The sequence below is a fragment of the Vombatus ursinus genome, unplaced genomic scaffold (genome assembly GCF_900497805.2).
Source record: "Vombatus ursinus unplaced genomic scaffold, bare-nosed wombat genome assembly UNPS02014809.1, whole genome shotgun sequence".
Taxonomy (NCBI): domain Eukaryota; kingdom Metazoa; phylum Chordata; class Mammalia; order Diprotodontia; family Vombatidae; genus Vombatus; species Vombatus ursinus.
The window spans coordinates 17,529,065-17,541,544 of record NW_020954587.1 but is presented as its reverse complement, the minus strand read 5'-3'; the positions used below and the strand labels follow the sequence as shown (position 1 = coordinate 17,541,544).

The window sequence follows — 12,480 nt, the reverse complement described above, 5'->3', positions numbered from 1 at the left end:
CCCTGTAAAAAACAGACAAGCAAAAAACAATCTCACTGAAATTATTGAAGAGTTATTTTCTTTTCCATTGAGGGGGCAGCATCCACTTAATTGAGCACAAGTTAAATGCCTTAATTAACAGTAAAAAAACATAATGTATGTGACTGAAGGCATGATCTTGGTTTGGCAACCCTGGTATAAAATTCTTTCTAGGATTAAACAGAAAAAAAAAAGATTAAAATAGAACAAGCCCAGAAAAACCATGCAAAGTCAGATAATTTTCTTATGCCTCCCAACTACAGATACTAACTTGATCCTGTATAGGTAGGGTCTGATTGAATCAAGTGATTCGCACAGAATCCTGTTTAGGCTGAGAGTTAGTTGCCAAGGTTCAGAGTAAGTCAAATGACACACAAGATCACATAGCAAGTAGCAGACCTGGGATTCAACCCCAGATTCTGATTACAAATCCTCTACTCTTTGCACTACACTGATTGAGCTTAATTTCCCTATTTGTCTTTGAGCTACAATTTTTCCCAGTATGGCCCATCTATATTTAATTTTGTATATCTGTTGAACACAGCCTTTTTTAAGGCGTATGCTTAATTGAGTAACCTGCCAAGATGCATTAATACCACTCAAAAGAGCCTCAAATTTACAAAGGATCTTGGGAATTATAAGAGAAGCCTTGCATTTCCATGGAAGGAAGCTTTGTTATAGAGGTAGCTTGCAATATGGCATCAGAAAGGTATTTTACCTGAAGGTCACCCTGACACCCTATAATGAATGGCCCAGTAAATGTCCCAAAGCACGAGTCCTCCCTGAACCCTATGGTGTTAACTTATTATACTGGCATTTCCCCAGCATAAGGAACCTGCATGCATTACCTATTTCTGTGATGAAGCAAATTCTACATGTAAAACTTGGTTAAGAATGACTAAAATTTCAGAGTATTTAATGATTTATTGACATTTTTTGAAAACTTTTTTATTCTATTTAGACAGTTTGAATTTTGCATGTGTTTCCTGCATTACAAATATGGAGTCATTACAAATCTCAGTCATAAAATCTCTCACATAATTAGTAGGCAACTCAAAGTGAACAATTTATAGGAATTAGCTGTAAAGGCACAAAGAATACTTTTATTTTTATTTCTTTCTAAATGCAAATTTTTAAATCAAATCCAAGATGTGTAACACTCAAGTATTACTAGAATGGATTCATAAATTAAGTTTACCATTTTTCAACCATTTTCTCTGATACAAACTGGCCATGAGGTTCTGTGACACCTGGAGGTTAAAAGCCAAATAAACTGGGGTTTCAGCCCCTTCCTCTACACTTTTGGGAGCCTTGGGTCCCACCATGTCAGTTCTCACCCATCCAGGACAGCAGGCATTCAGAAGAATATTATCACCTTTCCTCTGCTCATTCAGTTGCCTGGCATGGATTCTTGACAAGACAGTGACTCCAATCTTGGACACTCCATAAACAGTGTTAGGCCAACCTTCCTTCTCATGCACTCCCTTCTTTGCATCTTCCACAAACTTGTTCATGAGCCCCACCAACTCTTCCTCTGTGATTGTGTCACTCCTAAATTTCTGCTGTAGTTCTGGGCTACCGTTTTTAAGAGAAGGTAAACTCACCATGCTGGAGACATTCACCACTCTACCTGCAATAAAACATGTGGAGACATCCTTTGTCATATTGTTCTTACACACCATTCTTTGAAAGAATTCAAAGTTCATAGTTATTTCTTCATTAATTTTCATGACATTGTGAGATGCATGTACATTTTTAATAGTTGAGGATGAAACTCTGTATTTTGGTAGGATAGGGAAATTATTTTTGCCAAATTATTTTTAGATTATTTGTCCACACATCTAAAAATCATTTTGCAAAGAAATAATAAATGAAATGAATGAAAAAAAACCATAAAGTGCTTTCTATGTGCCAGGTACAATGCTAAATTTGTGTGTATGAACATAAATGGTTATGTGTGGAAGAATTGAACCTGCCTATCAATATGTGATCAATGTTTAATTAAACACTCTTCTGATACAATGAGAGGAAATTTCCAGTCAAAGTGATTATAAAATTATGAAATCAATGCAAATACCTCATAGGCCCTAGCACTATTCAGACATCTTTGCATATGTCTTTAAAATGGCAATAAGCAAAAATGATACTCTTGATTGACAGTTGTCACATGTCTAAAAATAAATAGGTGATACTGAGTAGAAATGAGAGAAGGTACCTCCCAGAAAGTCCTTATGATGACCTATAAAAACATTTACTGATACCTGGTTGCTTCTCACTGGTGGACATTGAAGCTCTGCCTGGTAGAACTGGTAGGTCAGAGGTTAGATTATTCTCCCTGTAGAGAATCCCAGCCAAATCATGCAGCTTTCATAATTGCCTTTCCGTGGTTTGGCTGGGATATTCTATAGGGAGAATAATCTAGCCTCTGAAACAATCTGTGGAGGTGTCATAATGCCAAAGTTGTCCCATGGATTTGAATTAGAAGTCACTAGGTGAATGAATGGTGGTACCTAAGGATGTAGCCTTAAGTCTTTGTTTGTTTTTTAAATGTTTTTCTTTATATTCTAGGAAGAGAATGTAGACATTTAATTTTTTAAAATGCTATATCCAACAAGATACACAACAAAATGAGAAGTCATAAATGGATTGCAATCTAAAATGCTGGAAGTTATACCCAAATGAATGAGATCACAGGTCCACTAGCAATTTGTGTGAAATGGATCTTTGATCCAACTCTTTCAGAAGTTTCCTCCAACAAACACACTAGCCATCCCCTGCATTACCTTTATTCATGTCCTCCCATATGTTTGGCAGGGATGGGGGCGGGCAGGGTCTGCCTATTTTGCTGGAAACCTTCTTCATTTTCTCCTGACATTACTGTGGCTGTTAACCTGTCATCCCTTGCAATCACCAGATGACTAGCTCATCTTCTCTCCTTATCCCATAAGTGCTCTTTCACAGATCTGTGGAGTTCCTCACTGGTTTTATGTTGCAGACTACTAATACCAACCAGGTATTACCACCTTGGTTTTATGTTGCAGACTGCTAATACCAACCAGGTATTACAGCCTTCCATGGAGTAATAAGTTTGTTTTTTTTTTTATTCTTTAGAGACTGCTGTGTCCTATGGTTTAATGGCATATAGCAACAATGGTAAAAAAAAAAAATGTTGATATTAGAAAATGGGCCTTTGCTCTCATGAGAAGCTTGTAGTCACTAAAGGAGCTCTGTATTTTCTCAAAGGCACCCAGCCTGTTCCTTTCCTCCTGTTTAACTTAGGGCCTGACAGTGTACAAATCTCTGTATATTTCTATCTGAGACAGACAATTCAGGAGTACTGTCCTTCCCACTGTACCTAGCATAGGTGCTAAAAGAGAAAAAATGAATGAATGACACTGGTGCATGGTGGATTAGTGGGTCAGCCTATAGTGTTACATAGAGGAAAAATAAGAAAAGGAATCAGAAATATCATTTTTGTTACAATTATCTTTAGATAACCATACTGTGGGATAGATTAAAATAAACATTTAAGTATACAAAGGTATTTTTGTAAAAATAATAAACTATTAAGGTTTTTAATACCCTGTTTAAAGATAATATAGTCTGACATAGCTTTTGGGAAAGCATATTTCAGAGAGTTAGGAGAAAAGAAATGTAGGATTCCATGGACTATATACTTTAAGAAAAGTCAGCCTAGAAGACATGAGAGATGCTGGAGAATGAAATTCTGAAGACATACTAGGGACACAATTCTAATGAGTAGGAAAAAATGGGATTTGTCTTAAAAGACCAATGTGGATGCATAGGGAACTCCCTAATCAAACAAGGTTTTGAAAAGAAATATACAAAAGATAACTGTTAGAGTGTAGCACAGTCATATAAAAATAGTGTCATCAATGCTTAAAGCTCAGAATGAGTTGGAACTGGGTGAGGGAAGCTAAGAATGAAAAGTGTTTTTTCTACCTCAATTGTAAGAAAAAGGAGGATCAAAGAAGGGATGAGACCTTTGCTTAGAAGCCTAAGTGACAAATGAGAACTTTTATTTATTTTCTGTCTATATTACATAGGGGAATGACTTTTTACATTGGAAATGACAGAAGAGAGATAACTAACAGACAGCTGATACCCAAGAGAATGATGATGGCAGGCTGGGATGCTGGGCTGAATCTAAGAAGGTGAAATTCGTGATTGGGGGGGGTATTCTTATATGAGATGTTCTGAAAAAATCTGGGGTTTTAATGGACAAGTTCACTAAGTGAATTAGCAGTGTGATGTAGCAGCTATAAAAGTGTCTAGGAATAGAAAGGGATCAATTCAATGTTGTGTTATGGGGGTGGGGGCAGTGTGTGTGGTTTGTACACAGGACACACTTTGAAGTGTATCTACATCATTAATATTTTCTCTATCACCTTCTTAAGTCTAGAAGATCCCCAATAAGGTGTAAAAGTTTATGATGAAAATTTAACAATATCATCTTGGGTTCAAGCTGGCTCAAACACACCCCTACACACCCCTGGTAACCTGTGTAGTTTGCTACTGTATCTTCTCCCCTACTGCTATTTTGATTATTTGGCTCTCTCTCTGGAGAATTAGAAAATGAAATCCTCTACTTATCTCAAATATCACTGGCCTCCAGGAAGAAGATAATCTATACAATGATACTCTATCATCCAGGTAAAGATAAATCTTCAAGATGTTAAAGCACTTCTTACTCCAAAGATTGTCTTAACTCATCTCAATGGAGGCCATTTATACTATACTTCAATAGTTGCCTTATTGTGATGACCAGTACTTTTTTTTTCTGTTACAGTTTTTTTTTTTCAAATTGCTCTTTGTCCAACTGTATGCTTACTTTACCTAAAGTGTATGCCAAATACATGAAAGGTAAGTGGGCTCTTCTGATGAGAAATGTAACCTTAATGACAAATATTATTCTCTTTCCCCCTGGGAAACTAAGGACTTGAAGACGGCTTCTCCCAATTCACTACATAAAAAATAAGTGATATATTTAAGACTCTGTTGGAGGAATGGATGATTATAGTTTCATTAACCAACCAGAAGATCTCATTCAGAGGAAAAAACTTCCTCTCCCAAAGTGTCCCAAGCTGTATTTCCCAAAGAATTTAAAATTAAATTTGTCTCCTTTTGGAATAAATTATTTTTCAGGTTTCTATGAGGGGAAAAAAAAACTATTCCTGAATTCTCTATGTTCCGTTGGGGGAGGAGTCTTGACATAGGGGTATTTTATTCTCCCCCCCCCTTTTTTTTTTGCTAAGTCATACTTAGATGACTTCATACTTGGTCATAGATATGACTCTTGTAGTCAAACATTTCCCAATCTCCCTGAATTAAAGGGGAGGAACAGATGTATCCTAAAAACATAGTTAGGAGGGGCATTAGGGATTATCAAATCTAATTTCTTCTTCTTCTTTTTTGCTGCATAAATAAAATCTTTATTTATAATGTATTTTTCACCCAAGGAATTTTGAAGCATTTTGTTCGGTCCTAAGGACCCTTCATACACATGTAGAAATCACACACACATACACACACACACATACACACACACGCTTAAATTCTTGGTTATTTTGTCTTTCTTTGCTCTGCTCTATACATTGTAGGGAAAAGGAGAAGAAATAAGAAGGCTAGGTAAATTCTTGTAATCCTACACCGCTAGGAATCATTTAATTTCTTTTTCTTTACAACTGTTAGAATGAAGGTCCAGAAAAATGAGGATAATTAAACAAAGCAATATTGTTAGAATTGGAGCCAGAACTTAGATCTTTTGTTTAGTACTGAAAAAAGGTTAGTGCTTTGTATTCCAAATACTGAATTTACCTTGGGGTTTTATCAGGGGCAATAATTCTGCAGATACAGCCCTGGTGCCAAAAAAGTTGATTTGCATTGTCTCCTCAGCTTGAATAGGAAAAAGTGGGGTATCCACAACTAAAAAAAAAAAAAGGAAGGGGATTGGAAGAAAGGGAAGAAAAATAGTATATCAAACCCAATGTTTCTATTTGTAAAGCAAAGAAATTCACATAATTTTAATAGGAGGAGGGGAGATAAGTATTTATATAGCTCCTACCATGTGACAGACACTTTACAAATATTCTCTCATTTGATTCTCAAAACTACTCTTTGAGGCAGGAGTCTTTATTATACCCATATTACAGTTAAGCAGCCTGAGGCAACCAGAGGTTAAGTGATTTGCCCAAAGTCACACTGATAGCAAGTGTCTGAGGCTATATATACCAGAGTCTTTTTGACTCCAGACCATGTGCATTGGGAGACTTACAGTTGAAGGAAAAATGAAAAATTCACTTAAGTGCCCTGAATGGTTAACGCATTACATAATCAAGTTTGAAAGTCTTGCTGGAGGCTAAACATCTCAGAGAAAACATACTTATGAGAAGACATAATTGGAGGGATATGGTAATGTTACCTAACCAAAAACCTCCAGGCAATCTGACACTTTGTGAAATTCAGAAACCTGAGAGTTACATCAAGATGCTTTGTTAAGTACAAATATTCAACAACTTCAATTCAACAAGCATTTACTGAAGAAACTACAAACACCACCACCACTGGGGATGTAATACACAGAAAAGAACCTCCACCTGCTCAGGTGCCAGCACTCTACTAGATGGCTACAACTCCTATACCAGGAAGTCAATAAGCGATATAAACGAAATGATAGAAAGAAATTTTGCGAGGTAGGGTCAAATAGATGGTTCAGTGGATAGAGCGCGGGGCCTGGAATCAGGAAGACCTGAGTTCAAATTGGGCCCCAGACTCTTACTAGCTGCGTGACTTTTGGGCAAGTAACATAACTTCTGTTTGCATTAATCCATTGGTTCTCCTGAAAATACAAACCACTCCAGGATTTTTGCCGACAAAACCCCAGTTACAGCATGGTGCATGTGGTCAGGAAGAGTCGGATACTACCGAACAACAACCCGTAGCTATTACAAGCCCTGAATTCTAAGGTCACTCACCCCAAAGGCCTTTTTTTTTTTCTGGAGTGAGAAGTATTTTACAACGAGCACAGTCAATTTTAGTGACTTTCATTTACACACAGTCTCATTCCCAAGTTCGTACCTTTGAAGGCTATCCCAGCATTGTTGACCAGCACATCCAAGCCCCCATACCGCTCCTTGAGAAATTCCCGCAGGGTCTGAATGCTCTGCAGGTCATTGATGTCCAGCTGGTGGAAAACAGAGTTCAGTCCCTCCTCCTTCAGCTTCTTCACCGCCTCCCGGCCCAGGGTCGGATTCCTGGCGGTGAGAATCACGTCCCCGGGGAATTTCTTGCACAGATCGCGCACAATACGATCCCCTTGTTACTGCCGGTCACCACGGCCACTCGGCTGCAGGAAGACATGACTCGGGGCTGTAGAGTGCAGGAAGTGCAAGACACTGAGCCGGGGCTGGCTGAGGATGCAAGCCAGAGGCGGCTACTCGGCTGCGCGGTAGGGTGTGAGGAGATGCTTATAAAGCCCCTACTCCGGCGCAGGTCCTCCCTCCTTTCCTAGGACTACTGGGAGGGTGAATACGCAACTTCCCGCTTCTCTTTTCCCCTGTCTCACACATGTCTCTCTCCTCTAAGGCAGAATAACCAGGGAGTCCCAGGTTTCTGAATTCCACGTGGAGGGGGAAAGCAAAATACAGAACACCAAACCACAAACCTTTAAGAGGGTTGGTGCATTTTTTTTTGTCTCCCACTGTCACTCTCTCGGCCAATTATTTAGCACATAAATATGTGTTTTTCCCTAATTTGTTTCTTCTAGATCCCCCCAAGTTCCCCTTGACAAGCCGCTAAAAGCCTTAGTTCAGTGCTCCCACGTGTGGTGGCAGAGCAGGGAGTCATATACTTGGAAAGTGCCCAAAATACTCCCAAGTTTCAAAGAATTAGTGGGAAATATCTCAGGAAATTTGTCTTTACCATGGATTATCAGTTTACCCTGTGAGAATTTGTAAGTGGCAAGATCAAAGCTTCTTCAAGGGTCTGCAGATATTCTAAGGCATGTGCACCAAGAAATCATCTGACCTGCCCTGAGTTATTTCCTCTTTCTCAGTGGTGTGTGACTTTTTTCAGGATGCAGGGTGCCTTTGGTTATGAGTGTTTTGGATCTCCTGTTGTTTGCAAAAACATCACCCCTTCAGAAAGCATTGACTGATTAAGCACTTGCTGTCTTCCAATGTCTATGTTCAGTGCTGAAAGAACAAATGTAAAAGTAAGATAGTCCTCACCTCCAGGGAGGACACATTCTCCTGGGGGGTTAGAAGATGTTCGTAGATAAGTAAATATTTGATCTATACGAAATAAATACACATTTATGTGGGGAGTGGCAGGAAAGGGGCACTAGCAACTGGCTGAATCAGGAAAAGCCTCTTGAAAGAGGTTGCTTGAGCAGAGCCTTGAAGGGGTTTAAGGGCTGTAAAAGTACAAGGAAGGAAGGAGACCATTGTAGGCATGGGATGATAGCTGGAGAAAAGATGTGGAGGCAGGAGATTGAATGTCCCATTCAGCAAGATGTCACATACATGCAAAATTATGTATGCACAGGAAGAGGGCTGATGTGGCCAGAGTAATATAGAAGCAGGCTGAAAATATAGGCTGCAGCAATATTGTGAAGGGCTCAGAGAAACCTGATACACAGACATCCTCTTGTCTCCAATTCTTTGCTACCGCTTAAAAAATATACACACATAGACACCCACTATACATTTATTATTAGTATATTGTAATAAATAGAATATTAATTGAGGATTATTTGATATATTATTTATTATATTAAATATAATAATATATGTTGAATATATTTAAGAAGTAGCCAAGAACTGGAACACTATACATACATGTACACACATATACATACACACACGCATACACACACACATATACAGACACAGAAAAAAACTGGCCTGCGTCCGTTTAGAATAATGTAAACATAAACAAGACTTGAAAATCCCATAAACTCTGATTAATTAGAATAACCAATATTGGCCCCTGAAAGCAGATGATGAAACACATTAGCCAAGGTGCTTACAGTAGAACTACCTGCCTGATAGGAGATACTGCACCCAGCACAGAGCAGGCCCATGGAGTATTAGAGGCAGTCATTGGAGACAGCTTCTAGGGGAGTATTCCCTAGCAGCAGTCAAAAGATCCAGTTATGGTTTCAAGAGGCAGCTATCCATAGTAGAGGGGTCAAACTAAAGAGAAGCAAACCCAGGGAGTCCTGCTAAGTGACCTGCCCAGCAGGGACACTGACAACTATGGAGTAGTAATAAGAATACTGAGAAAAAAGAAGGGACATTAACCCTGCAGCATCTAAAGCATGTTGCTTTGATGGAGTATTCTCAAAACCAATGTGCCCATTTACCTACTGACACTGTGGCAGAGTATGTTCCAGGTATCTGGAGGGAATGTTTTGTACCTGACTTAATAATGGAATACAATGTTGTAACTAGATTAATAAATGCCTTTGTGTTGAGCTAATTGTGTCTACTGGCTACTTGTTTCTACTGGGGATTTGTGAGCTACAGTTTTAAGAGTGCAGACCCACAGAATACACTTGACCCTAGTCCTTATCCACCCACTAGCTAGGGCAAGTGCAAGTTGAGGAGTGTGTGTGTAGGAGGGAGGGGTGTGTTGGGGACAAGTCTATTAACATAGTAACAAAAACATTATATTTGGAGTCATAATGACTCCCTGCTCTAAGCAGAGCTTACAGTCTGATTGCCTTTGGGTAAATCACTTAACATCTCAGAAAGGTAGTACCTACCTCTCCTTATAAGGATCAAATAAGATAACAAATATAAAATATAAAGATAATATATTTTAAAATAAATATAAAAATAAAGATAAAGATAAAATATAAATATAAATAAATATAATAAATATAAATATAAATATGAAAACAAAAAAGAATTGGGCTTATAGACTTTATAAATATAACTAGCATTTATATAGTTGTTATTTGTCCTTCATTCGAGAAGAGGACAAATGATATCAGGAAGGTGATGTCTTGACTTGCAAGTGAATTAGATTGGAGTGAAGGAGGGCTGTGCAGTCACCAGCCTCACACTCTCTTCTGGAGCCATCTGGATCCAGTGGCAAGATACAGATCATGACCACTGGAGATGACCTGGATGCAGTGGGAGACCTTGGCTTTTTTAAGCTAAGATCTTTGACAGCTCTCTGGTTGTCTGAGGCAATGGTCGTTCAGTAATTAAGGCTAGGTAAAAAATGAGGTCAAAAATGGCTTCTTTCACTTAGTTACAAAAAAAAAAAAATCAGTCTGGGAGGGGAAAACCCTCACGGTTTCTGGCCAAAACAGAAACAATTGCTATTTACACTCACTCTGAGCCACGATTGGCTAGGACCTATTGTTGGCCAGTCAGTGAGAACCAAAGTAATTTGGGCTTAAGGCATGGTTTTAAAAAATGATAGAATAAATAAGTAAGAAAGAGAAAAAAAAGAAATTCAGTTGGTAAATCTCTAGAGCATTATATAGTACTCTTTGGCTTGTAAAGTGCTTTACAAACATTATCTCATTTAATCCTCAGAACAGTTCTATAGGTTAGGTGCTGTAATTGTCCCCATTTTATAGATGAAGACACAGTTGAAGCTAAATAGCTTGTGCAGGATCACCTATCTAGTGAGTATCTGAGGCAAGAGTTGAACTCAGGTATTCCTGACCGCAAGTCCAGCACTCTATCCATTGTGTCACCAAGTTGCCCAGGCTGTCTTTTAATTGAAGCTCCTATGGGGTAAGGTGGTTCAGATGAAGAGCAGCAGAGCCCTTCAGTGATCATCCCCCACTGCCCTGGGCTGAGTGGGCTTCTGGAGGTGGAACTGTGCATCTCTAGGCAGAAGAGGCCTGTAATCCCTTAGGGTTCAGACTTCTGTCATTTTAGACTAAGAACTGGCTGGTACCAATAGGTTACTGCCCTGTCATCCTGAGGGGAAAATAGTTGGCACTAGTGAAATGAGGACTAATAAAATAAATTCCACGTTGCCTGATAAGGAGTGAGGAAGGACAGGCATCAGGACATAGGGAATTTGAGTCTTAACTGCACCAAGAAGAGGCTGGAATGAGATTTTGGGGGAAGTAATGAACAGTGTCTTGGGGCATACATGCATCCTGGGGGCTGGGATCATTGTAGCCAAGCATGTTTTCACTGGCTTATAGCACCGATCTCTCTATCTTGTTCCATTCACATATAGGAATCTCCCTTTTCTCTCACCCCCACCAAACTAAAACCCTTCTTTCTGCTAACCCTAGATGGATATTTTAGCTGTTCCAGGGTATTCCTGATCCTCACCAAATATTTCTTGCTGCTTCAGATGACAAACTCAAGAAATCATTACCTGTGTGTTTTGACTTCAGGGCAGCTATAGTTGTTAATCTCAAAACACCAATTTGTGATATGTACCCTTAAGCAAAACCCCAAAGGACCCATTCCCCATACAAGATCAGAGGAAGGTCTCCTGAAAAAAAAAAACAAAAAAAAAAAAAAAAAAAAAAACAATTCCACTGAAATTATTCAGGAGTCAATCATGGGCTGCAGTGTCAGTCCTGGGATTTAATGAACATATCAGGGTTGGGTGGGTGATACCAAAAGGTCCCAGAAGACAACAGGAAGATTCAGTGAGTCAAGGAAGGACAGTGGCTGGAATAGGTTAGGTGGACTCACTTCTGTCTCTGCTGAATCCAGCTCCTGCTTCTTGACTCTCCCTGAGTGGGGACATTCTTCACAGGAGACTTTCCCTGCTCTTTGGCAGTCTCAGGCTGTGCCATGGAGGGCCTGCAATTTCACCTGCTTGACAGGTTCTGGCCTTCAACATTCAATGAATGGTCAACTGCTCTTCCCCATACTGAATGAAGTTCATGGGGGCAGGAACAGAACTGCAAAGTATTGAGGAGCTACTTTATGGGAGGACAAATTGAAGCAACAATCATTACCTTGATTGGCTCTGTTGACTACTGAATTGGATTTAGGTCACTTATCTAGGACCTGTGGGAAGGCCTGGAGAAGCAGCTTCACGAAGAGGCCAAGCTCAAGAATTCACTACCTGTGTCCTCTGACTTTAGGGTAAAAATACTTGTTTATCCCAAAATATTAACCTGTGATGTGTATCTCCTCTCTCCCCTTGCACCCTCCAAGAAACCAAAAGACCCATTCTCTATACAAAGTCACAGGAAGGCCCCCTGTAAAAAACAAACTACTAGAAGGAAGCTCTGTAACAGAGGTAGCTTGCAATATGGCATCAGAAAAATATTTTACCTGAAGGTCACCCTGACAGCCTATAAAGAATGACCCAATAAATGCCCCAAAGCACAAATGTCCCCCCGAACCCTGTGGTGATTTGTTATACTGGCATTTCCCCTGCATAAGAAACCTGCTTGCATTACCTATTTCTGTGATGAAGCAGATTCTGCATGTGAAACTTGGC

At 39.3% G+C, this 12,480-nt stretch overlaps 1 pseudogene; it reads right to left on the bottom strand.

Moving 5' to 3' along the window:
- Window positions 1–989: 989 nt before the first annotated feature.
- Window positions 990–12,459, bottom strand: LOC114052854 (annotated as a pseudogene).
- Between the last annotated feature and the right edge of the window lie 21 nt (window positions 12,460–12,480).